The sequence below is a fragment of the Dromaius novaehollandiae genome, chromosome 9 (genome assembly GCF_036370855.1).
Source record: "Dromaius novaehollandiae isolate bDroNov1 chromosome 9, bDroNov1.hap1, whole genome shotgun sequence".
NCBI classification, from domain to species: Eukaryota; Metazoa; Chordata; class Aves; order Casuariiformes; family Dromaiidae; genus Dromaius; species Dromaius novaehollandiae.
In genome coordinates this window covers 4,572,100-4,594,171 of record NC_088106.1, presented here as the reverse complement: position 1 = coordinate 4,594,171, position 22,072 = coordinate 4,572,100, and the positions used below count along the sequence as shown (strand labels likewise).

The 22,072-nt window shown below is 41.2% G+C and overlaps 2 long non-coding RNA genes across 2 annotated transcripts; both read right to left on the bottom strand.

Annotated features, from left to right (window-relative positions):
• Positions 1-291: 291 nt before the first annotated feature.
• LOC112986422 (uncharacterized) lies at positions 292-8,264 on the bottom strand. Its single transcript, XR_003260012.2, has 4 exons — positions 4,212-8,264; positions 2,611-2,718; positions 2,016-2,183; positions 292-533 (listed from the first exon to the last, which is right to left on the bottom strand). It is a non-coding gene; the product is annotated as an uncharacterized LOC112986422 (long non-coding RNA).
• Positions 8,265-9,993: 1,729 nt separating this feature from the next.
• Positions 9,994-19,381, bottom strand: LOC112986421 (uncharacterized). Its single transcript, XR_003260011.2, has 4 exons — positions 19,033-19,381; positions 11,461-11,680; positions 11,238-11,347; positions 9,994-10,584 (listed from the first exon to the last, which is right to left on the bottom strand). It is a non-coding gene; the product is annotated as an uncharacterized LOC112986421 (long non-coding RNA).
• Positions 19,382-22,072: the final 2,691 nt, after the last annotated feature.

The window sequence follows — 22,072 nt, the reverse complement described above, 5'->3', positions numbered from 1 at the left end:
TGGGGTTTTTTGTGCTATTATTTTCCATGCAATTACCTCCATGTTTGTACTTAATTTTTCTACTTCCTATTACTTATTACAAACATAAAAATATCAATACTATTCCTTCTGCCACAGTTAAAAAAGAGGCTTCAGCTTTACGGTTCAGCTATGTTAATCTGGCACCTTTGGGGTGCTTTGGGTCCATTTGAATAGTTCTCAAGCTGAAAAAAGTTCATGTGCCTTTAGAGTTTTACTACTCAGCTGTAGCAGATAAATAACATTTTTTTCCAAATAATTATTTTAGGGCATAGTAAAATTTTGTCTCTAGGTGTTTCCACTTACGAAAAAAGGAAGTTGTTGGTCTCTCTCTTCACGTTATATTTGTATTGCCGTAGCAGCGACTTGCAGAGACACGTTGTGCCAGGCTCACGCACTGTGAAACGCAGGCAAAGATCAGGGCAGGGGATGCTCCTTCCCCCGGAGATGCGACTCTGCTGCGGCGTTGTGCCAGCTACCAAAGCCCCTTCGGTCTCAGTTTTTTCCACTTGCTTCTGCATAGCCAAAAAATTAAAATCAAAAAGACTAGGTTAGAAAGTATACTAACAATACATATATTTTGCTAGTGTTTAAAATGTCTTCTGCATCATTAAAGATGCTGCTCTTGGCTATCAGAAGACACGCCTGAGAAAATGACCCAAAAATTGGTATCGTTGGTGAGAGCAAAACAACTACATCATGCTTCACCTGTCCAAGACTTGCCTTCAGCACAGTTTTACGTGTGTTTTCTCATGCCGAACCTCCACCTCAAGGTGGGAACAGTTAAGGGGTCAGTGCAGGTTGCTCAGGGATGTCTCCATTTGGGTCTTGCAGACCCCCAGAGATGGTGACTGTACAACCCCCCCAGCGCCTGCTCCCAACGTTGTGAGCTGCTACACAAGCGGCACAAAACTCCTGCCTCACACCACCCCTCTCATAAAAAACAAAAAAACAAACAAAACCACAAAAAACAACCAACCCCCCCCACTCTGTCTCTGGGGTTTAATGTCCCAAAGCGACACATGGCTCTTGGGAAACGCATCTGTCCAGAGATCTGCAACCGAAAGAGCGTCAGATCTGTATCAGCTCTTTTCTCTACAAATGGGGAGGAGGAAAATTAGTCGTCTGCTGCTGGAAGATCGCAGCGGTGTGCACACGCACTTCCAACCACCGTGTCTTTGGAGGGAGAGGAGAACAAGCAGTAGGGGAAGGCACCTACTCCCACCCCATCCACCTCTCAGCCAGGACTTGCAGTGATAACCCTGTGAGGAAACAAAAGCTGGTCTCGCAGGCGGTTAGGGCCAGAGGTGCCTTTGAAAATACTACTTTTAGCCTCGACAACTAAAATGGTTTTAGGCAGATTTTAGGCACCTAAATCTAAAACCGAAATTCTGAAAATCTCTGCTCAGCTGCACTACCCTGGAGACAAAAAGTTCCTCCAGAGTCTGTAGGCTTCGCGGCAAAGAGGCTGTTTCCACCTACAAGAAAACAGCTACAGAGGGCCCGGGAGCAGCTCTGCTGGAGCCCCGCTTCCCACCGTGCGGAAAAGGCAGCCCACGGGCAGCGATGGTGGGAGCCACTGCCCCTCGTCCCGCAGGTTGCCCATAAACCTCTAGCAGCGAGAGCCCATGACGAGGAGCCGCTGCTTGAGCAGACAGCCCGGCACACCTACCCGGCACGCACCTATTTGCTGCTAAACTCCCGTCGGACCAAAAATGCAAAACACACCTGGAAGCAAAGCTTTCCCCCACACTACGGAGAGACCCAAACATCTCCAAGGCATGGAACCCACCACGTCCATCCTCAGCGGGGAGGACACGTCCCCCTGGGCGCTCTGCCACCCACGGTGGAGACACCCAGGTCCTCGTTGGAGCTACCCCGAAATGCCCAAGCTCAGGCTCACGTGGAAATCAGTGACCACCAGAGCATTAGTCCGAAATTTCCACAATTCCACACTTTGCTTTATTGCAATGTTTTGTGCAATTGCACGAACTCACCAACACGGCTAGCTGCATTTAACCTTCGCTTGTCTTGCAACGGTGACTTTCGGAGCAGGCGGCAGAGCGTTTCTAACGCGAGCTTCATTACCATTCCCCGTCAGTGCGACGATAAACAGCCTGCTCTAATCAGCATTCCCTCGGCGCCCAGCCCAAGAGCAATCTGCTCTGGAAGATGCGATGAAACCAGAGGAGATCAATACCAAAAAGTTTTCGCAAACTCAATCTGGCAAGGTTAGCATGGATAATATTAAGATAGATAAGGTCTAACTATATAGCACATGACAGCTGGATGAAAATGAGAATACGTAGTAAGCTGGGACTTCAGCGTCCTGGACGTAGGAAATGTATAGAAATCTGGTGTATTTTTCGTGATTAAAATAACATCAACAAGGATGAAACTCTGCTATGGCTATTAGCGATGTAAGGATAAGCTGTACTGTAGTTTAGTAAGTGCCACCAATGCCCTAATAAATCTGCCCCTCTTTGGAAATACCACTTTTTGAGAATAATCTCTGCTTTTGGATGATCTGTGTTGAATAAGAGGCAGAAAGGCAGGAGAAGCAGGGGCTAACGCCGGGGAGGAGCCGCTTACGGGAGGGCAGGGGCCCGGCTTTCACGAGGCCGCAGAGCGCGTCCCAGGCGCGTGGTGGGCGTGCAGTCCTCGAGCCATGGCTAGGATTAATCCCGTTTGCTGTACGAGCTGTGGGTTTAAAAGTAAATATAGATGAAGAAGTCCATATTACGTAAATAAGCAGATTTTTTTTGGCATATTAGCAATAAAATTTCTCAGATACCTTAGAAATTTCTAAGATACTCTTGCATATTCCCTTACTAAAGGGATTACAATAAAATAATTAATTTCTAGCACGGAAAGACTCAAAGCCTGAGCTGAGCTTAGGGCCTTAGTGTGCTAGTCGCTGTAAAAACGCTGCCTCGACGTGTTCTCATCAGTAACATAAAAATTAAATCCAGGACCAGGAAAGGGTGAGCAGAAAGAGCCCTAAGGAAGCTATTTTCTTAGTAATTGCTTTTCTCTATCATTAGTCTATATAAGACACTAATTCTGATTGATTTCCACTAATATTAGCAAGCTATAGTTTTCTTTGTTTTTAATTTTATATTTCAGTGACACAGGACCACAGAGTAAATTAGGAAAACCTAATAATCAGCAAAACTTTTCTTCACAGCACTGAGAAAATGTTCTTGTGGCACAAACCTGTGTCCGTGGCCATCTGAACCTCTCTAAAAACTACTCGTAGTTTGCAGAAATAGGGGTTTTTTTTTCCTTAGAGGCAAAAGCAGGGTGCAAACTGCTTACATTCAATTATTTATAGAAGTGGGCATGATTTATTTGATAAGGTCATCTAGATGATTTTTTTTATTTGCTTTTTTTTTTAAAAAAAAAACATGCTTTCATCCTGCGAAGAAAGAAATTCTTATGAGGATAGAGTAGCAGGTTTTTCTTTTTTTAATCTTCCTCTGGAAATGTCACAGCAAAACGAAGCAAACAGCACAATAACTACAGAGCACGTTGCATTTCTGCTCTAATATTATAAATCTGGGCAGTGGAGGTGGTGAAAGCTCAAGCGCCAAAACCCTTTTTGCACTAGTCAATGTGTCCCGGTTAAAGCCTTGCCCGGAGCAGCAGCACCGCTCGCACGACCAAACCCTTCGCTCAAGGTGGGACTTGGGGCCCTCCAGGCACTTGGGCCATTGCAAGGCGAGATCATGGTCGTGGCTCCCTTCTCCCAAAGCTCAGGACACCTTCAGCTACCGTCTGCATTTTTGCACATAGATGGGCAAGATCCTCCTGTTCTCCCATCAGGAAAATCCTAGGAAATGCTGCGCAGCAGCCTTAGGAACTGGACTTCTGTGCCTATGAGCTGGATGTAACCTTAAAATGTTATAAACCCTTAAATCCTTCGTAGACAAAATGCCTCATGAGTAACCACTGGTGCTGGATTTCCGCAGCTGGCAGGCTGAGGCAGAGCAGAGCTGTTATGAAAATAATGTTTTCAGATTTTAAGAGGATATTAAAAAGTGGAATGAAAGAAAGTAGATTAACTGCGGTAAAAAGCACTTGACAGCGTCCATTCTGCCTGATTTTTATATTTGCCTGAATGTTTTACAACCTCAATCATATTTTGTGCGTGCGCGCGTCTGTGAGTTCAAATAGATTTAGCAAATGCTCACCAATAAAAAGATGCATTTTCACTCCATAAACTTCAAAGATGACAAATTTGCGAGAAGACGTCATGTCATCACCCTTTCTGATAAGCCACAAAGAAACACATGTTTTTAAACACTTGGGATTCGTGCTGTATAAATCAGCAGCAGCAGCGAGAGCAGCGGTTCTTGCGGAAAGCGGCGGCTGTCTCCTCCTGGTAATGAGCCTGAGTGATAACTCCGCGATGCTCTAAATACCGAAACAACAGTCGTGTGAATCTGGGTCTGTAAATTATACTTTTGCATGTGTCTGACTGGTATATAAATCTGATTTCATGCAAGTATTTTGGAGCAGATTAGTTGATAGCCAAACAGAAGTGGAATGCTAATGATCTTTGGCTGTAGATACAGAGGACGAGAACTCATTCAATCCAAGGCAAAGTGTCAGCTTTAATAAAGTAATGCCATGCCATGCCTCCCCCGTAGCTGGCCTATACTGACATGAAAAATTATAATGGGGGAAATGCAGAACTTTGCTGATATAAATAACTGGAGACTACGTTATAAAATTTCCAACTGGGGCGGAGGAAAACCGTAAACATATATTAAGGAGCTGCAGTGAAGGATATTATTGCCACCTATTGACAAGAGAGTCTTTTGAAGCAGCGCAGCCCATTTGCCAGTATTCAGCGGAGATTCTTCCCTGGGAGCTGGATGATGAACAATTCAAATTGGATTTGTATGGCAGGCGGTATCGGCATCTCAAGTAACAAAGACCTCTGAATTTAATGAACGTGACCCTGTTTGAGGGAATTTTTGGAAAACCATTAGTGAAGTGGCCTGGCAGTAACTCGACGTACCGTCCAACGGGGAACGGCATTAATGGGCTGGAGCGCGGTGGGTTGCGGGAGCCCTACCGGGTGCAGCAGGCGAGGAGGAGGAGGAGGAGGCCGAGGGCACCGCAGCAAGTGCACGTTGTTACGGAGGGAACGTCGCTCCTTGCTGAACTGAACGCAGGCGGCAGATGTCCTCTGGTTACTGTATGCATTCGACTTGTTTCCCTTGGACACATGCATATGTTCCCCTTTTTTTGCTTACTTGTACCATATAAAAAGACTTCATGCATTGAGGACCAAACCAGTGCCCATCCATGCACCGCTTTACACTGACATTTTTTTTTTTTTTAATTTTTGAAGAATTTTGAAGAATCGTATGAGAATGAGCGAGGTGGTGATCCGCACTGCTGAAGAAGCAAGAGAGGTTTTAGCATGCAGAAAGGTCTGGCAAACATTTTTTTCCCACTGTAAACTGAGACTCTACTGCAGCAATGGCTGCGACTCTGCTTAGTCCTGCCAGGAAAAGATGATCTGAATTCCTGTCGTAACTTTGAGGGATTTTTACTATTCACAAGACACTTTTCACTGTTCCTTACGGTCATTGGCCTCATCTGCTTATGGGAGCAAGTGCACTTCTCTTCTGCGCCCGCCTGCATTGCTGTGGTGCAGAGGCCTTCTCCAGGCTCCCACCGCCCACCACATGTCCCCCTTCCCTCGAGGGTCCACAGCAGCAGCAAACTCAGTAACTTTGTAAAATTTCCTTGAAATATTTATTAGAAAACGAACATAAGTGCAAATCACGTCAAAAGTAAGTGGCACTCAACCATGCAAGACCTCAAAGCAGGGCTGGAAATGCTACGGTCTTGCAATTAGGCTGACTTAAGCCAGGGAATTCCACAGAATTTTCCCAGTGTGACAATCTCCCTTCTTTTTTTGGTGTCCTTTCAGCACTTCAAATATGAAACCCCCTTCCCACCTCTTTCTGTCGGTTATATCGTTAGGTACTTTGATATGATTCACCCTTCACAGCCCACTGATTTCTGATCCAATTTGGGTCGAATGGGGTGCATGGAGACCTATATCCTTTCCTACTGAATCCTCTCCTCCGTTCACTGTTCGGTGGAGATCCAAGCGTGGAAACACCCTCTGCCCCTCAACAGTACCTTCTTTGAACCATATGAATCTGAAGAAGCTTCATCTCTGGTGTACGGCTTGCCTGAAATACAATCTCGGTAGGTCTATGCAGTTTTATGTCGTAGAGCAATTTTTGGAATGCCTTCGCTTTAGGCATGAAAAGGCATTATTACTTAAGTATTATGTATTCCCTTTTCAGAAGAGGTTATGATGACTTGTTTTAGTAATCTATATTACAGGAATGAATTTGAGTTTCTGTGAATCATATTCTGCTTCCTGGGGAAAACCTGGTTGAATTCATTATTCAGTGTCTTTTGCAGCCTCACCACTTGGTTTTGTGGAGTATTTTTTCAAGATGACCTAAATATAAAGAAGACAGATTTGGATTTCTGGAGCCGACTGAAATAGTAACCACTGTTTTGAAGAGTGAATAGTTGAGAGGAAATTTTTTTCTTTTGGGGACTTTGTAATAAATTGTCTTAAAATAATATTATTATTTAGACAACAATAAAAGCGTAAAGGGCCCAGCCTAATTTAAGAGGCATAGTTAATATCTTAATTTAACAAGGCTATTCAGAAATCGTATTGATTTCAGGGAAAAAAAACCCCAAAACACTGCAATAATCAACTTTGACATCCTCCACAACACAGGAGCTAATCCATGCTGAGCAAGAATATTCTTTCTTAGAAAAATGTGTTGTCTTGTATAAAACTTTTCCAGGATTGCTTTGAATCTCTTTTCACTGCAAATGTTATTCCTTTGTTTAGAAGTGTCTATTGTTAAAAAGTGGCATCTGCTGTGTATGAAGGTGTCTAGATCAATCGCTGACTAATCCATCGTATTGTATTTTTCTCCACAGTCTAATTTTGCACTCTGCTCAATATGTACAGTCTATCACCAAGTTACTCACAAGACTCTTTTTTTTTTTTTTTTTTTTTTAAGAGCAAAGTGGATTCAGCATCCGAGTTTCTTCCCATTTTCCAGCCCTTTAGTCATTTCTCTAGTCCTGTAAGCAGTCCATCTCTCTTCTTTATACACTTCGGTTCTTCAAGATCTCTCTTGAAGAGCAGGCACCGAGCCGAGCCGCTGCCGCCGGAGCAACCTGCTCCTGTTCCTCGTCTCCCCGCACAACATTGCCTGCGCCCGTGTTTAAGGGTTGCCTTGGCCTTGGGCAACAGCATTTCCCTGGGAGCTCATGCTGGGCTCCCACCACGAGCCATAAGTCCCCTCAGTCTCTTATTCCCAGAATCGAGCTCTCCATGTCGTTCCTCTCCTTAGGTCCATGACTATATTCAACACCATCAAAACAAGCACAGTTCGAGCATGCTGGGATTACCAATTAACCCAGTGACGTCCACTTTGTTATTTATGACCCCAATTAGCATTTGAATGTTTCTTAATATTAATTCTTTCTGACAGTTTGTTTGGCTCACATTTTTTTTCATCTTTGTGGAATTTTTAAAGTAGCGAGCTCTTACACTTCCTTTTGTTTTCATATAATAATCAACTCAACATGACTTGTAAATTGAAGAACTAACTCTCTTTTTCATTTCCTTGATATACCTCACCTTATTTGTCAAGAAATACTCTATTATTGAATTGAAGATGCAATGCTTCTGAGTTAGGATTTTTTCACATCAGTTCTTTGAATTCAGAGAAACACTGGCAGAATGATGCTTCCACCCCGTATTGCTTGCTCAGAGGTCTCATGCGATGATAGGAGCTGGATAGAAGCTTTTTGCCGTTTTTCATCTTTCCAAGCATGAGGGCTCCTGGTATACAGAGAATATTTGGGTCATTCAGGTGTGACCTGGTGCACATAATAATCATGGCTTTCTCTTTTTGACCACAGACCCATAAGCATTCAAGATCATTTACTCCTGAGCTTGGAAAGAACTAGTATCATGTTCATTACAAACTGCCACTCTTCTTACCTCTCCTTCCCAACTGATTCATCTTGAATATGTTCTAACTATTGATTTTAGCATTCCAGCCATGCCAGCCTGCCTGCTAGGTCTCAGCAATATGAAGAGGGTCTAATTTATGCTTATAAATGAGTCACTCCAATTACCCTTGCTTATTACTCTCTCAGCAAAAGCTATTCCCTTTTCTTTTATGAACCTTTGTTTGTTCATTTTACTGTCTCAATTTTGTGCTATAAATGAACGCTCGTTTATGCCTCATGTCCATGTATCCCCTTCTCTCTTATCATTACTTCAGTGCTTCTCTGACCAGCCTACGGGGCGGCTCCCTGGAAGAGGGCTCCTGGTCCAGCTTCGATAGTGCTCCCCTGAACCACACAGCTCCCTGTTTTTCCTCCGAAGATGTTACAACACTTTCCGGACTGGAGGGGGTTCATAGAGATTTCCAGATTCGGGCTAAACCACAGCTCTAAGGTGCCAGCTAAAACATACAGGTAGCCAAATCTCCCAAGAAAATCAGAGTTTCACTGATCTTGAGCATACTGGAAACACGAATAGGACAAGCATCTCCAGGCGCTGTCGGCAGGCGAGTGACTGTAGTTGTTCCCGCCGACCGCCTGTGCACAGATCTTTTTTTGCTATGACCATAAATTGAGTTTTCTATGATGCAGTCACTTCCAGCACTGTTTTGACTGTTCATACTTTAAAATTTTAAGGCATGTACAACTTTGTTGCTTGTTTCCAGTGCGTAACCATACCGTCTGCAGCAATAAATAACTTCACTGACATTCTCAAGCTTCAAGGCTACAAAATAAAATGACAGCATTGATTTCAAGCCAGCTATAAGATTTCTGAACAGGGGGGAAAAAAAAAAAACAAAAAAAAAAAACAAAAAAACCCTGATCCTACAGTGAAGACTTATTTGAATGCATGATAACTGTTCCCGAGAACATCCACATTAAACACCTTTCGCAGTCGGTGTGCCTACCGCCAGCCTGCAGCTCGATACCTCGATTACCCGCCGAGCGGAGGAACAACATCCCGCACGTATCCGATGTGTGCTATTGTGCTCCAAACGGTACCGCGATTGCGAGCTTGCGCAGGGAGAGGAGAAACCACAGAAACAGGTGAATACCCTTATAATGCACTAAACCTATTAGTTTCGTATATGTAGTTGAGTAGTTTGGTATAATAAACCTATTACGACAAAGTAACCGTCACCCGCGTCTTGCAATGAGAATTAATCCATTGAGCTTCACACTTTTCCTGACCTGGGTTCAAAGGAAGGACAGGGAAATGCAACTAAAATTGTATTTGTTTTTGTAACTGGATTTGTATAATCTTCAAAGGTTCAGTGGCAGGCTTCCCATCTGCTGGGGGAAATGTTCCCATTCTCTTCCAAAATGCCACCTAAAATGCTCAGCTAGTTGTTATTTTCTGGTTTGAAAGAGTGGGAAAATGTCATATGCCACCCATAAAATCAGTATCAGAGACAAAGACAAGTTTTTATAGATAACTTTTCAGGAAAGTGTCCTTAGATGGGCAAAACTTGCAAAACTCTGAGCCTGACTACAAAGCAAATTAAGCATCTGTCCAAGCATCCCGGTATAGAAAAGCATTTTGATACATACTTAAGTGCTTGCTGTATTGTCAGCTTTGTTATTTCAAATGATGTACCTACAAGTGGACTGCCATAACCAGGAGAGAGGAGAAACCGTACGATTGTATTAAGGACAAAATGATCTGAACTAAAGCTTACTTATTGTTACAAAAGTGCAGAAGGCATTCATTTATAAAGAATAGCCTGGACCCATTTAAGCCACTTCATAGTGCAAGTGGCATTGATAGAATGGGATTTTCACAATCCAGTATTAATATTTGAGAAAATAAGCAAAAGAATCCAGTATATCTGAAAATTACCAGTTCAGAGAGTTATTATATTTTTTGGTGACTTAGAGAAATTAAGGTCCTAGTTTGAAAAAGCAATTTAAAAGCACAATACTTTACTTACCTCTCCCTATGTCTCTTTTTCACACAAGAGGACATTTCTTCCTACCAGCATCCAGAACTGGCAGCTTTGTGTATAGCTTCGTATAAATGGATACAATTTCTTCCTAACACTGAAATAATTTCCCAGTATTTTACAGTACAGTCCTTCCTAGCAGTATCCTGAATGATGTCAGAAAGCAAACATAGCATATTAATATGCACTCTAACATTAACTTTAACATACAGAAAATAAAAAACACCCTTCCAGGCATTAGTTATTAAGTAGCATCTAATGACCGAATATTTTAAACAAGGAAATTAGTGGGCCAGTATGTTCCCACAAGCAGATGTATTTAAATCTTGACTTCAGAGGACTGGGAACTGTCGCAGGTACGGTTACGACTGCAGCTCTCCTGACTGCCGCTCCGAGGACTGCTTCGCAGGCCGGGACATCCATCACCTCTCGCCACGTCTGCCTGGAGGCCCTAGGTCTTGATCTCGCAGAAGCGAGGGGCGAACTGGGAATAGAGCAATAGGATGCTCTCAGGTTTTACATTATAGAGCATTTTAGGAAAGAGTTTCTTGAGAAAAAAGATTAGTTTCCCGCTTATATAACTAACTTCTCTGCTAGAAATCTCCCTGAGTCTTCAAACTGGTGTCAAGCCCAGCAGGAGTGTAGGTGCTCTGGTCATTTCTACCCAAGAAAGGGGCTGGGACGTACAAAATATCTTTAAAAAGTTGATTCACATTTTTTCCTCTGTGCATCCAAAACTGGACCTGTCACTGAAAGTAGCTAAAACAGTTTGTTTTTGCCCAGACCCCCTCAGTGCTGATTCTGCGTTTCACTATGCCTGTCCCAGCTCTCCTTCGTCTAACCCCTCCTCATGCTGCAACGCTCTCCAGAAAGGGGAGCAGGGCCCAGTTCTGGAAAGCAGCAGGCTTGTTTAAAGGCATGTCTGGCAGGAGAAGCATCCCAATTTAGTTTGCAGGCCCATTTTACTACATAAAAGCATATTTAGGTCCATATTGCTCATGAAGTCTTTAAAAAATAATCCGCATTGTTTTGTCATCAAGTCAGCCCAGAAAGGGAGCTACCCTGAGCTCACACGCAAGCTGAACCGAGATCCAGTTTCAAGACAGGAACGGAATATTCCAATATACCCGGTTTTACCTTCCCCGCAGGAACCTGCCGCTGCTGCAGAAAATCCACCAACAGCCGATGCTACATGTTCCCTTAGCGGGGGACAGACCTTGGCTCTTGCAGCCTCCCAGGTTAAAAAACTGCAATGCAACAAATTGGATGGCTATATAACACAATTGTTTGTTTGGGGGAAAAACATCACTTCCTTTTAATGTATTTAAGTCAAAAGAATTTGAAGAGATATAGAAATTACTCCTTGCTAGTTGATATTTCCACTTGTGACAAAAAGCAGCAACCAGCGACGACTTTTCCCCCAAGAAAGGAGCCTGGCCATCGTCTACCCGAGCCTGTCGTAGGCAGTTCCTCACACCTCCAAGGCTGTTGAGGGCAGGAGGGAGTTAGCAGGCGCCCGAAAGCCTTCCAGATTCGGTAACCGTGGTCTTCAATAGAAGTAGGGCTCTCTGCAAAAAACGCTGAGCACAAAGCAGTAGTTTAACTGGAAAATCTTCGTGTGTGGGTACTTCAGAAAATCAGCCCGCTTATTGAGAAGCTCAAGTCAGCATTTAGCAATAGAACTTTAGTTTGGAAAATGCTACCTTCTCATTTTTAAATGGCACTTTTCTAATGATCTGTCTGATTTCCTGTTTGCCGTTTCGAGCACATTTTCATGGCTATTCAAAAATAAAAATTAAATCTTCCATTTTATAAAATTTTGCAATACACAGGTGGTTTTGGTTATTCTGATTTTCCTTCTTTTTCTCTTTGTAATTCAATGTTCAAAATATATCAAATGTGATTTAAATAATTCCTCATACACCTCCAGCATGCCAGGTCTCATCACAGAGATAGTAAAAAAATAGTCTGAAAATAGGGAAGAATAGTGTCTTAATATATAGATAGATGCAGAAGGAACCAGCCAACATATCACCTAAGACACTTTCTAATGCTGTTCCTCTGTTTTTATTTATGCTTTTAGACTGCAGCCAATCTTAAAATAATCTGGCTTTGCTTTCTGAAAGCTGTGCCTATTAGAGCCTTAAAGCTAATGATCAGTCATTGAAGCTTTCATTACTTTCATAACAACACTTTTCCCTAAAGTTAACTCCATCTGTCTTGCTTGATGAGCCATAGGGGCATCAATCCAGGTACATGTACTGCTTACCCATATCTGACATCCCCACTGAGGGAAAAAAAAACCCTGAAATATATAAAGAGAAAAGACAGGAAAATGAAATAGGAACGTCTTCTATGACATTTGATTAAAAATTACCCATTCTTGTAACTTTGGGAAAAAAGTCACCTATTTTCCACAGCTGGCATGAATATTATCTCCACTTTTCAATGCATTATTCCTGAGACTTTAGAAGTCCACATTTTCTATAAAAATCCCACAAAACTCTATTGCCCTGAGAATATATTTCAACCTTGATCTTAGTATTGCAAGTAGCTGAATGCTTGTAATCAACCAACGCAATATAACAGCGTGAGATTTTTTTTTAACTTACTTTGATAGAAATCTAAAGGAAAACCTGCTGACTTCTATACCGCTGGCTGCTTTGTGGTGGTGAAGAAAAAACAAAACGCCCAAAGCACAATGATTTAAAACAATTAATAGTTAGGTATATTAGGTATATTTGAGCTTTTTCCCTCCTTTATACCATATGCTAGTTTCCAGCAATATCAGGAAAACAAAGAAAATGTTTAGTTCCTCTCTGCGAGGGAGGCGAGTGAAGAGATCATAATACCTGGTGCCATAGGTGGAGAGCAGCATCTTCTTTTGTCCGCGAGCAGCCCATCATTTAACGGCAGACTGACCAACAGATTATTTCTAAGTATTTAGTAGGAACACCAATCACGTGAATCCAGGCTACCCAAATAAGACTCCCTATAACCCAATTCCTGGGTAAGCATTGCTGATGTCGAGCTAGAAGTATATTGGGCAAAAGGCAATGAAGGACCAACAGCTTTTAGGTGATCTTTATACTCTTCTTTCTATATGAACTGGTTCCAGCTTAAGGTAAAACACACACTGATTTTTAATTACTCACCACTATCCTTTATCCATTTTTCCTTACAAAGCTCAAATAAGCACATGGCTGAGATGCGTGTGTGTGGGGAAGGAGTTTGGGTGTAAAGCTGTTCTGATGTGCATGCAAAGCTAATTATGAAGACATCAACCAAAGAGAATCATCATTTATTTTCTGTCTCTTTTTCCATTTCTCAAGTCTGCTTTCGTCATCTTGCACTGCAATATTTAACATACGGGCTTTGACTCAGCACCCGTACGTGGTGACACTTGCTTTTGAGGCCATCTGAGATATTCAAGCAATCTATTTTCTCTTAAAACACACAGGAAGAGCAAGTGCAAGTCCTGCTTTAATAAAGAGAAGAGTATTCAGGTCTGCAAATCCCTTTCCTAACTCTGCCATCACCAACTATACACTATTTTTCCTAGGAAGAATAATTGACAGGTGACACAGGGAACTGTTTGAATAACCAGGCTGGATTCATATCTGGAGTTATGAATACGTAATAAGAAAATCTTTGATAAAACTACGGTGCGTAGAAACCTTGCCACTAGGTTTACTTAGAGAGAAACACATGATGAGGAGAGAAGGAATTACCTAAATGATCAAGTAAGTTTGGGAAAGCGATGATAAAGCCATGCTGTGAGCTGCTGCAGCTCCGAGTTCCCTTTCCTGCTAAATTAGCAGCAATGATCTTTCCTCATGGGGTGAGAGAACGGATCAGGATTAGAATAATGATAATTTCTGCAGGAAAGAGCTCTAGAGCCTGCTGGTGGGGTTTGGAAGAAAAGAAGTTTGATCAGTATTTCACACGTCAAGCACACTTGTTTCCTGCTACCCCATCTGGATTGCATTGATCTGTAACGTATTACATAATTTATATAGGAATCATATTAAAATTTAGTGTTCCTGCCAACAAGGCGGTTAGCAGATAACATCAAAAAATACATTGGTGTCTTTGTGCATGTTTCTACTCATGGCATCTCCTGCAAGACAAGCGAAGGAGGCTTTTGTAGGGGATACCACCACTGCAAAAATGGCGAGTTGCATGACATTTACCCAAGAAGGATGCTAATCTTCAATGGGATTTTTAATTCATCATTGATTAGGATATCATGGGTTTTAGTACCGATTTAATGCCTTTAGTAAAGGGCGTTTTATTAAAGGGATTTTTATTATTCTTTGTTCACATGAGGTTAACTTTTTATAGAGTAAACTGTATTTTGTCAGGTCTGGAATAGTTATTGAAAAACACTAATTGTCTATTACATACTTGAATTTCCACAAGACTTAAAAGAACCATGAAAGCCTAATGCCATGAAAACAAACATTTTTCCCCCCTTCAAATGCCAGTTCCTAGGAAGAGAATCACTAAAAATGGTTAGTTTAGATGATCTGCTACTCCAGAGCAAAAGACCACTCTTCAACTTTTTTTTCCCCTCCTAGTTTTAAAAGACTGAATTTCAAACTCTTTTCTACAGTTGTTGGCAGACTATGTTTTGATCTTGTATTTTTTCTTTTTAATGCAGTTACATAATACTGTATTTCACTTTTTTTTTTTTTTTTTAATTTACTAGCATCCACATTACAGAGGCTTCAGATATCTACTCCTACTTAGCAGAGCAGGGATACAGATATCAATCCATAATGGGGGAAATACTCTGACTAGGATATCTTTGATATCATTTAGAAAAAAAACTGATTAGATTTCCTCTTCTCCTAGAGTATCCTGAAAGTAATGGACAAACAAGAGCTATAAAAAGGATTTTATTTTATTCTCTTTTGAGTGACACTACATGAAAATGTCGGTCTTCTGCTGAAGGCTTGAATTTAGCAATGACTGCATGCATTCTACATCTTTTTTGTCCCTCTACAAATTATAATGCTCTTTTTCATTTACAGCTTCAGATTTATTGATTCTTCCTGGCGTTAATTCTACACCTCCATAAAATTTGGAATATTGAGGATACTCAACATATACAGGAGCAGCTATGACTGAAATCTAAATTAGCTCTGAAATTAATGGAGAGTGCAGATTTTCAAACATTCAGCATGTAAGTATATTCAGAACAATTAGCAGATTAGTATTTTGGATTAAGGTGCAGTGAGTATTGAAACATTTTTACTTTTAATCCAATGAAAACGTTCGGAAAGGATGATTTTAATGAATTCATATCAAAATTTAATTTGTTTTTCTTGTCCAAAGAGAATGCTGAGTTTTTTTCCAGCCTTCTAAAAGACTAAAAAAGCTAAAAATTTAGTGGTGATGTAAGGGGCTGATTTTAAACTTTGGTCAATTTTGGAACATAATATTATTTTCACAGCTTTAACCCTGACCTGTATTGTGTCACCAGCCCACCTTTCCACTTGTCTATGTTAAAATGAAACAAAACCAAAAAAGTATGTAGAACAGCACGAGTCCCAACAGAAACCTTTAGAAAACTAGGAGAAAATAGAATAAAATTAGGAGAAGATTTTTAAATGTAAGCAGCTCTTATTTCATAAATCCCCTTATTTCATGTGTCACTAATTTTAAATACTACCTTGATGGATTGTTTTGGCTGTATATTACCAAACTGAGACTGACTTCTTTTGTGGAAATGTTGTTTCAAGAAATAGCCATTGCATCAAAAAATTTAATTTCTGCTCCATGGCCTCCTGTGACACTTGCCCAGTCTGCACAGGGGTAATTGAAGTCTTTTATTGCTGCTGTTCTTCTTAACTTCACTGTGTTTCTAATTCCCTTGTTCTTTTCACTGGGTGTTTAGACAGCAGGCATAGCCCTAGTTCTTTCCCAAATTAGACACAGCATTTTGGTGCTTAGCAGTTGTGCTGCCCAGCTGATAAAGCTGTTTTTACTATATTCAATCCATGTACTCCAACTATATGTCACTCCCTAAACATAAGATTCCATGACTCCTCTATAACTTACCCCAATATTAAATTCTCATTGGTGGTTTTAATGATGATAGAGTAATATTACTGAAATTTTTCTGGTCTGATATGTGATCATAACAGCTGATATCTGATGAAATAAAAAAATTGTGCAGAAACATTAAAATATGGATTTAAAGCCCTGAAAGATATATTCAGCTATTTTCAGTATTGGTAACCTGGGTAAAACTTAAAAAAGACTCTGACAGATTTGGCTCCTAATCCATTCACTTTCCAAATTGCTCTGGATGTTTCAAAATCCATGTATATCCAGCTTGGAAAGGCAGAGCACCCAAAAAAAAGGAATTTTGTTAAAAAGCAATGTAGATGGTAACACACAGGGAGGGAAGTAAGTAGGGGAAAAAACCTGGGAGATGGACAAGGCAGGTACCAAGCGCAAAGCATAGCAAAACACGAGCCGCAGCCCCCGTGCAAGCCCACGAGATGTTAATTGGGCCCTAAGCATTCCCTGGGAAACTCTGCTGGTCAACAAAAATCAAAGGGAAGGGTGAAGTAATTGCACTGTTCATGTAGCAGCGGAGACTGTAATTAATCAACTTTGCTAATGGCTATAAAATGCTACAAAACTTTTACAAGTAGAATTCCACAACTGGTAATAAGTAATAGCAGGTGCTGAAGGTGACATTGACAGTTATTTGTCTGTAATCATGGAAGAAATACTGGTCCACACAGCCGTTACTTAATATTAGAGAGTCTAGCTTTTAAATGTCATATTTTAAATGTCATTATATTTGTAGAACGTAAAAAATAAAATTTTAATGCTATTTTAGTCATATGCTTCTCATTGAACCTTAAGATAATGCCATGTTTTATGAACACTTTTAATACCATGAAAAAGTAATTATCCCTTGTCCCTTGGGCTCAGTATCCTTTAATAACGAACTTAGCAATTCTAGAAGTAATATCCCGATTTTACAAATGGCTATTTGCAGATTAGAGGAAAATATACAGATCAGAAATATGTGGAGATATTCAAGTGCTCCAATATTCTGTGACAAGTGGTAGATTTGAATTAGCTTTATCTATGGATTATTCAGGTCTCATATGCAGTCCATGTGGCCAAATTTGACCAAAATATCCATTTAGAGTACAGGAGGGAGAGCAGCAGTTAATGGTTTTGTAGGATTCGTGTTAAAAAAGAGCAACCATATATCCTTGATTTCACACCACACCACACTAATTTCCTGGTGTCAATATTTGTTATACAAAAATATTAGTCATGGCTTAGTCTTCACCTAACTTCCAACATTGAAGCTAACCCAGAGATCTAGTTCACCTCTATAGTCAATGCAGAGACACGTCATCCACTGCCAAACCATCCGAAACTGGGTATCCAGAATTTCCTGTCATTTCCTATCATTTCATATGTCTACTAACTTTAAAGAAACTTCAGACAATTAATCTAAATATCTAAAGACTAAATACCCAGTTTTACAAAGCATGAGAAAGGCGAGCTCAAATATCAGACCAGAGAAGCTGTAGGAACTAATCCTTCATCTTCAAAAGATGAGAGTGGGCTAGTGAAAACCCCTTTGCAGCACATTTTACTGGTTTCATTACTTAGGAGACGCAATCTGCTGCTCCATCTGGCCCTTCCAGCTCCAGCTCCATCTCCCACACTCCCCTCCCTGCATACTGTCCTGGGATGATGCTGTAACGTTGTTATGACCCTGCAGCTTCCAAAATACTCCTGGGCTTCACTTTTCATTTCCTGAACTTTATAGCTAAACTAAAACCCACTCTCCTTCAATTCCATCTTCCCCTAGGGATGAGCTTCCTAAAACCATGCTGCAGGTGCTCCGAGCATCACTGTCCCAGTGCACGCTGGGACACGGTACAAGGAGACCTGACTTTTTTGCTCTGGGTCTCCGAGAGCTCTTTATTTACATTCCTTTGCAAGAATGTGCTTGAGAGATGTGTGCAAGAGACAACACGAGGATTTTTAGCATCTTCGGAGACTACAGCAGGAGCTGGAAGGCAGCTGTTCAATGCCTGGAGGGAAGAAGAGTCTTCCACCGGAAGACCCCTGTCATTGCCCCACATACCATCTAACTTGCTTTCTGGATCATTTTTATTTGAAGATCACTTCCACTCACTAGTTTACGTTTTCCCTTTAATAATCCATAGCAGATTTGCTTGCTAGCGAAACAGCGCTTCCAAAACCATCACTCTGCTTTTCTGGTTTTATGGTGATGGTGTGTGACCATGACTAGATTTACGGGTCACACCCTTTGGTATTCAACCCCGTCGTTGAGGCACACAGCAAAGCAGGATTTGGATAGGCAGCTCAAACACAGCGACATGTAAATGAAACATTATCTCGGGTAGCAATTAGAAAAAAGACTGAATGGAAATGCCTCCAAAAAGGACAGAGAGCCAATTGGTGTAATAACCCTGCTCTGCTGGTGCAGAGCCAGGGTTCAGGTTGTCTGGCAGTGAGCCATAGTGGATGGTTTTAGCTCCTTTCTCTCTTTAATTGCCTGCAGACAGAGGACCCAGTACAATAGCCTGAAGTATGCCGCTCGCAACGGCAAAGAAATGCTTCTTCCAGCAGCCTTGCACTCTGAACTATCTCTAAGTATTTAGCTTGGGGTGGCGGGAGGGAAGTGTTCTTACCCACACTTACAAACTACCAAGATGCCAAAACATTTTAAGAACTTTGTGAAGATTCAGACCTTTTCAGCTTGCTGCTTTAAATAGGAATTTTCAACAATTTGGTCATCTCGAAGAAACACAGAAATCAAGTCTGCCTGAAGAGGTCCTGGATCAGCCTTTTGGGCAGCAGTTCAGCATAAAACTTGTAACACACACAGTCACGGTTAAACAAGCAAATGAAAACCCACCTCATATCCCTTGGGAATCTCCTGTGCTCCATCTCCTGCCCGTTGCCTCCTGCCATATCACGGGGCACCTCTGACAAGAGCCTGGCTCCGTCTTCTCTGTACCTGCCCGTTAGGCAGTTACAGCCGTAAGATTTCTCCTTAGCTTTCTCTTCTCAAGGGTCGTTACCAAGCAATGAGGCTGCATAACCTCATCACAGACCAGCAGACTCCGAACCACACAGCTTGTGAACCGGCCATTTTTCTCCAACCTGTGAAAAGAGAAAAATTCTTATATTCTGTCTTTGCATAACATGCAATTGATATTTCAATAATCAAGCAGGTTTTTACTCAAAAAATAGGGTAATTTACCAGAAAAATGCAGATTAATATTTGTGAAATAGGATATCAACTTCAAATCAGAAAAACTTATAATTGAAACCTATTGAATTTCTCAGCAGATATTTCACATAGTTATCTGTTCAATAAAGTGAGTAATGAACTCATTAGTACACAAGTGGCTAATAATAAGCAAGTTATTTAAAATGACATAGTTTGTAGATGTGGGTGACTGAGTCACAACTCATATTCTATGCCCCTCTCAAGAGTTTTTCCACAAATGCTCTCAATTGCGGCTATACTGCTGTTGTAAGTCCTACTGCTTTGATGAAAAATGCTTACGGCACTTTGAGCCCGGCTGCTGCCACGCTACGGGAGCGATAGCCTGGTGCCCGCAGAGTTTGCCCGGATGGCACGGTACCAACGCCGCGGGCATCAGCCCACCTGAAAGACCCAGTTGTGCCAAAGGAAATATTTCCTGCTGAGCTTAAGCACAACACCAACAGTATTTTCTGTAACAAAAGGAAGGAGCATCTTGATATCTTTTAAAGTAATGATAGTTGCTGTACCATCCTTCAAGTCATTTGGGCAACTCGTACTTTTTGTAAGGTAATAAGTCTGGGGAAGTGATTAACATGCTAAATTAAACTGTAGTGCACAGCTAAAAAAAGACTTGATCTTTGTCTTTTGCATCCCTTGCTTTGTAGAACAGCGTTAGTGGTGGAAATCAATTCCAGTCTTCCAAGACCATATAATGATTTTGTAAAACAAAACTACGGCAATTATTTATTCAACATAATTGAAGGCCCTAGAACCAAAAAACATTTTGTAGATTCTTCTTATAAAATAGTAAATTACTTTCCTGAAGCCACTACAAAGACCTGAATTAATTACCACTGAGATGCACATTAGTGGATTAGTATGAATTTTCATTCTGCTCCCTGAGTTAATTGACTTTCAAAATAAGACTATGACCTTATTTCAGATTGCATCTTAGAAAACTGTACGTTGTTAAAACAAAAAACCAGTAGTAGCCAACCTTCTACTTTAATGCTATACGAAACTCAGTGATATCAAAATGAAGAGTTATGCTGAGCAGGTTCTTAATATTCCTTTTTTTCTTTAAAAAAAAAAAAAAGGATTTTTAAATCCTTACCAACACAGAAGACTGAGAGTGTCTTTAATTTTTTTGTTACATACAAGATTATTCATACTTAGTTTTACATTTCATTTTACTAATGATGAACGGTATTCAATTGTCAGCGGGTTTTCTTCAAGGTGCCCAAATCAGTATCGTGGGACTGCCACCGGGCACGAGAGGTGAAGCTGAAGGTGTTGCAGCACTAGATGGTTGCACTGATTCTGGCACGTTGTCCCTGGAATTATATTCCCACACCTACTTTGACGTTATCACACACACATAATAGCCAACCCGATGGACATCGCTGATGTCCCTAGTGTCAGCTGTCAAATCAGACATTAAGGCGTGACAAATAAAAAAGGCAAGGGAGGACAGCCAGAAACAAGTGAAAACAAGGAATCCTGTGGTTACTGTGCAGCTCGCTGGCATAAAAGATGCTTAAAATAAGCAAAAACAAGTGAATCCACTAAAGATCATTCAGAGACTCATATTCCTTCCCTTATCCTTGGAAATTTGCTCCTTAGAGAGGAGAGTTGGAGACTCTTTCATACTCCATCCTGAAGATCGACATTTGGGGTGGGATGGCCATTTTACTGATGCTGACCCTAAGCAGTTATAATTTGGGGAATGAGAAGTGCTGTTACACACTTGGTTTAGCTCATTTATTTGTACACATCTATATCTCTTTCTGGTCATGGCCATTACAAAATTAGTCCTTGCTTCAGCAAAGCCAGCCTGCCTGGATTACAGTCTATTTATTGGCTGCCCGTCCCCACACCATCTGCAGAAGAAAAAAGTAATGATGACAAACAAGATGTAAATAAGGAAAATATGCTTCATCTAGGACAATTCTGTACAGTGAGAGGTAAATTGGAGCAACACAAATGAAGGTCTGTCGCTGCGGCATTAAAGATAACCATGCAGCAGCTGCCCGCACGCGTCCCAATGAGAGCAAAGCTCAGCCTGGCAGAGCCGTCATTTACGGAGTTCAGTCCCTTCCCCCATACGAGGTTCAGAAAAAAGGCCCCACCCCCACCTATACATCCTCTACCCTATACTTCTGACTGTGAAAGCTTGGTCTCTGCTGTGCATTTTACCGATATTTTACCCTGTGCAGCTTTGAGCTTCCCAAGCCGGGAGGTCGCTATCGCTTCCTTTGGAGAGCTGTTCCACAGCCTAATAAATTTCACTGTCAAGACTTTTTTCCTGCTATAAAGCTTACATTCTTCTCCTCTTTTTTTCAGCCTATTACCTCTCATAATACCACAAGCATCACAATAAATAATCCTTCATTCTCCCTGACGCTCAACATTTTTTTGGAGACTGCAATCTTGCCCTAGCCTCTATGGTCACCACCAGTCATCCCCGTTTTATAATCCTCTTTACTGTTCACTTCCTGATGCTATATGGAAATGTCAAGCTTTGAAACATGCAATGACAATAGGTTTTAAAACTCAATTTGTTTTTGCCTTGCACAAAGGGAGGGCTTTTAGTCGTCTGGGTTTGGTTTTTTTTTCTCCTCCCTCCTATTGATATGTTACAATTTATTCTGACAGAGCAGAACATCTTTATGTAATTGTTAAT